Source organism: Littorina saxatilis, linkage group LG15 (genome assembly GCF_037325665.1).
Source record: "Littorina saxatilis isolate snail1 linkage group LG15, US_GU_Lsax_2.0, whole genome shotgun sequence".
In the NCBI taxonomy this organism is placed as follows: Eukaryota; Metazoa; Mollusca; class Gastropoda; order Littorinimorpha; family Littorinidae; genus Littorina; species Littorina saxatilis.
Window position 1 is genome coordinate 20,792,864 of NC_090259.1, and position 6,033 is coordinate 20,798,896.

At 39.8% G+C, this 6,033-nt stretch overlaps 2 protein-coding genes across 4 annotated transcripts in view; both read left to right on the forward strand.

The window, feature by feature from the left end:
- Positions 1 to 6,033, forward strand: part of LOC138948791 (fibropellin-1-like) — a 334,700-nt gene that overhangs the window by 283,360 nt on the left and 45,307 nt on the right. The window lies entirely within an intron of this gene.
- The window catches only part of LOC138948792 (folylpolyglutamate synthase, mitochondrial-like), a 324,370-nt gene that overhangs the window by 165,577 nt on the left and 152,760 nt on the right, over positions 1 to 6,033 (forward strand). The gene's annotated exons all lie outside the window — the stretch shown is intronic.

The window sequence follows — 6,033 nt, forward strand, 5'->3', positions numbered from 1 at the left end:
TTATGTTAGCTAAAACGGGAGATTTGGCCAAACTTCTGCCACAAAAAGATTTGGCCAAAAAAAGATTTGGCCAAACAAAAAAGATTTGGCCAAATCTTCACTTTTTTGGCCAAATCTTTTTTGTTTGGCCAAATCTTTTTTTGGCCAAATCTTTTGTATTTGCTGGCGCTGGTGGACAATATTCACTTTTTTGGCCAAATCTCTTTTTGGCCAAAACTTTGCTTTTTTGGCCAAAACTTTGCTTTTTTGGCCAATACCGCCAGTTTTGGCCAAAAAAGTGTGTTTTTGGCAAAATAAGTGAATATTGTCCACCAGCGCCAACTGGCGGTTTTGGCCAAAACTGGCGTTTTTGGCCAAAACTATACTTTTTTGGCCAAAACTTTGCTTTTTTGGCCAAAACTGGCGTTTTTGGCCAAAAAAATGAATATTGTCCATCAGCGCCAAGGGGTACTCAAAGATTTGGCCAAAAAATGAAGTTTTGGCCAAAACTATTTTTTGGCCAAAACTTTCAATGCAAAAGTTTTGGCCAAAAAAATATTTGGCCAAATCTAAAACATTTGGCCAAAAAGTGAAGATTTGGCCAAATGTTTTAGATTTGGCCAAATATATTTTTGGCCAAAACTTTGCACTTAAAAGTTTTGGCCAAAACATGTTTTTGGCCAAAGACACACTTTTTGGCCAATAATGTACGTTTTTGGCCAAAAAGTGTGTTTTTGGCCAAAAAAGTGAATATTGTCCACCAGCGCCAAGCATATACATCAGCATGCACACCCCCCCCCCCCCCCCAGTGTAACAGTACAAAACACACCTACAGCTACAGATTCAGCAGTATGTACAACCCCCTCCCCCCCCCCCCCCCCCCCAGTGTCACTGTGCAGAACACACATACAGATTCAGCAGTTAGTAAGTACACCCCCCCCCCCCCAAGTGTGTAACAGTGCAAAACACACACTCAGCTACAGATAGATCAGTATGTACACCCCCCCTCCCCAAGTGTTACAATGCAATACACGTCACACCTACAGCTACAGATACATCAGTATGTACACCCCCCCCCCCCCCCCCCCCCAAGTGTAACAGTGCAAACCACACTTACAGCTACAGATTCAGCAGTATGTACTCCACCCCCCCCCCCCCCAGTGTAACAGTGCAAAAATCACTAACAGCTACAGCAGTATGTACCCCCCCTCCCCCTACAGCTACAGAAGTATGTTACCCCCCCCCCCCTGTAACAGGACAATACACACCTACATCTACAGCAGTATGTACACCCCCCCCCCCCCCCACTGTAACAAGACAAAACACACCTACATCTATATTTACAGCAGTATGTACAACACCCCCCTCCTCCACTGTAACAGGACAAAACACACCTACATCTACATATACAGAATAAGATACAGCAGTATGTACTCCCCCCCCCCCCTCACTGTAACAGCAAAACTAACATTGAGAGCCAAAAAAAACCGAAATCACTTACTCGCTCCATCCGTCGGTTGTCCTCGAGTTGACGTCTGAATCTGATTGTCATTGCCAAGAGCCTGACTCACTGGCTACACAACTATTCTCACCGCCACCACGTGGCACTGGGACCAGCACTCAGATTGAGATCCCGAGGTGACATTCGTCTCGGATAACATATCATCAATGTGCTGTCCAGCATTCCCAAGAATGTCTCTTCTTTCGATATTAACTTGAACTAAGAAAACAAATAAAATTCGCTCACGCGGGAAAGCAGCAGCCATTTTCACACTCAATCTTGTTTACCGTAAGGAAAGCTATTTGAATATTTCAAGTAAATGATGGCGTATTTTTAAAATGTAAAACTCATGATTTGAGCTCATGCTGTATTTGATTGCAAATATGCAAATAAAACTTACAATTAATTATCCTACTCCTATGTGAAAAAGTCAACAAATATGAATAATTTAGTTTCGCATTTGCATGGTCAGTCTCATAATGTCACGCCGTTGCTGGACCGACGCTTGAACAGGGGACGTAACAAATGTTAAAATAATGATCATCAATTTGTTATCTCCCGTAACTCTGCATAATTTTATCGACAGCAACATTGCGTCGGGCCGATGTCGGGGTTTATTACGTACATTTGCCGAGTTTTACACACAGTCAAACGGTATCGGCGCGACAACGGACGACGACACACGACATATGACGACGTCACCCGACTGAAATCGTCAGTCGGCCGACGAAAGCTTGCTAGCTGGGTTGGCCTAATCATCTATTGAGTTGAACGTTTCATAATCTAACCCTTTTTGTGCATGAGTAATATCAGCGGCATATTTATGACACGTACATAACATCCGCAGCACAAATATGACACATAAAATCCGCACCATACTTATGACACGTAATATCCGCAGCATAATTATGACACATAACGTCCGCAGCATAATTATGACACATAACATCCGCATCATAATTCTGACACATAACATTTGCAGCATAATGATGACACATAATATCCGCAGCATAATTATGACACATAACATCCGCAGCATAATTATGACACATACCATTCGCAGCATAGTTATGACTGACACATAACATTTGCAGCATAATGATGACACATAATATCCGCAGCATAATTATGACACATAACATCCGCAGCATAATTATGACACATACCATTCGCAGCATAGTTATGACACATAACATCTGCAGCATAATAATGACATACAATATCCGCAGCATAATTATGACACACAACATCTGCAGCATAATTATGACACACAACATCTGCAGCATAATTATGACACATAACATCCGCAGCATAAATATGACACATAACATCCGCATCATGATTATGACACATAACATCCGCAGCATAATTATGACACATAACATCCGCAGCATAATTATGACACACAACATCCGCAGCAATCACCTTGCACACTGAGCATTGCATAGGAATCAGTAAATGTGATGTTGCATTATAGCCACAAAATATCAAATGTACTGTGATCAGCCGTTGCATATGACCAGTTGCATAAACTATAGGATACACTAAGCCTGATTTAATTATATTTTACTTAATGTGTTTGCATTTATGATTTGGAATATGAACATTTTCTCCAGTTGTTTGTTTGTTCGTGTGTCTATTGTTTTTTATTTTCCGTAATGGAAATTTGTATTGCATGTAAGGACAGGTTTAAAGAAAAGGTGTAGCTTTAAACCCCTTTCGTTGTAAAATGTTTTTTTGTATCATCATTATCACATCTCTCTGTGAATCTCTGAAGGAAACATGCTTTTCACATGTAAAACAAAACATTCTGGTGAATTTCAACAAAGCAGTACAATGTAGTTTATGTAGCTACTGGACGTAGATTGAGCTTGCACTATGTTATTTGAATATCGCACCAACAGCAACAGCTCACTGCTGACATGCTTGACTGACCATTAATCTCGAAAGAGCGGTTTATAGGAATTTGTATTCGAGTTTTATTCGCTGTGAGCTGCCGGTAACAATTAGGTGTAATGTGAAGCTTTAATTACTCTTAATGTCTGCTAATTTCAAAATGTGTCTCATCCATTCAGAACACAACAGGCCATGTTTATCATTTATCCTTATCTCACCCTCTTCACACCCCCCCCCCCCACCATCTACCATCACCCCCCCCCCCACCCCCTTCTTCAACAGAAATAACACAACCTCTGGTCGGCTACTTTGTACGTGTGTGTTAGTGTGTCCGAGAGAGATAGACAAGAAATATCAAGCTTCTCCACTATCTTGGTAGTATTATGAAATTTATTAAAATTTATAGCAACAAGAAGGCACGTACGCGGTTCATACTTAGCACTAGAAACTTAATTCTGATGAAAACAGTTACTGTAAAGTCATTTGAAGTCACATGATAACAAGAAGGGCAAAGCCCATACGACTCACATGCTTTACACATTTTTCCTACCAAAATACATGTGACCTTGACCCAAGGTCAAGGTCATCCAAGGTCATGCAACACAAAGCTGTTAATTCAAGACATAGGAAGTACAATGGTGCTTATTGGCTCTTTCTACCATGAGATATGGTCACTTTTAGTGGTTCACTACCTTATTTTGGTCACATTTCATAAGGGTCAAAGTGACCTTGACCTTGATCATATGTGACCAAATGTGTCTCATGATGAAAGCATAACATGTGCCCCACATAATTTTTAAGTTTGAAACAGTTATCTTCCATAGTTCAGGGTCAAGGTCACTTCAAAATATGTATACAATCCAACTTTGAAGAGCTCCTGTGACCTTGACCTTGAAGCAAGGTAAACCAAACTGGTATCAAAAGATGGGGCTCACTTTGCCCTATATATCATATATAGGTGAGGTATTGAATCTCAAAAACTTCAGAGAAAATGGGAAAAATGTGAAAAATAGCTGTTTTTTAGGCAACATTTATGGCCCCTGCGACCTTGACCTTGAAGCAAGGTCAAGATGCTATGTATGTTTTTTGGGGCCTTATCATCATACACCATCTTGCCAAATTTGGTACTGATAGACTGAATAGTGTCCAAGAAATATCCAACGTTAAAGTTTTCCGGACGGCCGGACGGCCGGACGGACGGCCGGCCGGACGGACGGACGGACGACTCGGGTGAGTACATAGACTCACTTTTGCTTCGCATGTGAGTCAAAAATCACAAATGGTTCAGTAGAGAAGACCACAAACTGCAGAGCAAAAATGTGTGTAAAAATGTGTGTGAAAATCATGTCCGTTTGTCCACAGGGATGCCAGGCAACAGTCAAACGGGGTCGCTCAATCTGCTCAAATCCAGTCAAATGGTGTCCAGTGACAATCGTCCCCATTTGTCGGAAAAAACCACAAACACACACGCACACACACACACACACACACACACACACACACACACACACACACACACACACACACACACAAGTTTGGTAAAGTTTAAAAGCTGATCCATGTTCCGTGGGGTGTTTTTGTCTTCAACAAGACCACATGCAGTGACTAATTTGCTGTTACACTCAAGGACACTGTCATCAATATCAAGGATACCTTATTGCTAGAATGCTCGTTTATATCCTGTTTGATTTAATTCTCGTGAAGAATACCCTTCAGTAAAAGCAAATATACACTATGTTCAAAAAGTTGTTTTTGACAACGAAAGATAGGTATCACGGATGTTTAATGTTTGTTGATACATCATCCAATTTTCTTTCAAATCCAATATTGATATAATGTTGATATGATGTTTACAAGGAGATGTTATCAAAATGTAAAAATACAAAGACAATTTTGGATCGGTATTAAGCGAAAAAACAAATTATACCTTTAAGCTTATAACTAGTTGTTGATTCTATACATGCCCATTGTATAGTGCATCTATGAATTGTTAAATAAAACACTGCTGAAACAACTAATGATTGCGTGAATGGGAAAATACAAGCGTACATATATCTTCTCACTCCATGCTAAAAATGGATCAAGAAGGTAGTAAGTGTTCTCTTCCCGTTCATTCTCGGTCTGTAAACATAGTGGAGACTCTTAACATTTCCATGTTCATGCTCAAAGTATTTGTCTTGTCTAATTAGTAGGCCCTGCCTAATTGTATCTGCTGCATGTCTTTTTTGTTTAGTTTACTAGTGTTCAAATTGTGTTGTGTCCAATCATCTATTGAATTGAACTTTTCATAAAATAACATTTCTGTGCATGAATCATATCTGCGGCATAATAATGACACATAGAATCCGCATCAACCACTCTATTGAGCATTGCTCAGGAATAAGTAAATCTGCTGTTGCATTATAGCCACAAAACAACACATATACTGTGATCAGCCGTTGCATATGACCAGTTGCAGAAACTAAATGATATACTATGCCTGATTAAAAAGTATTGTATTTGCATTTATAATTTTGAGTATCGAAATTGTCTGCAGTTTCTTACTTCAAACAATTAAGATAAATAAAACAGCTTAAGACCTGAATTAGTTTTTTATTTTCCTGGGGTTTTGTTTTGTTTTTACCAACAAAAGGACGTAATACGAGGAGCAATGCGTT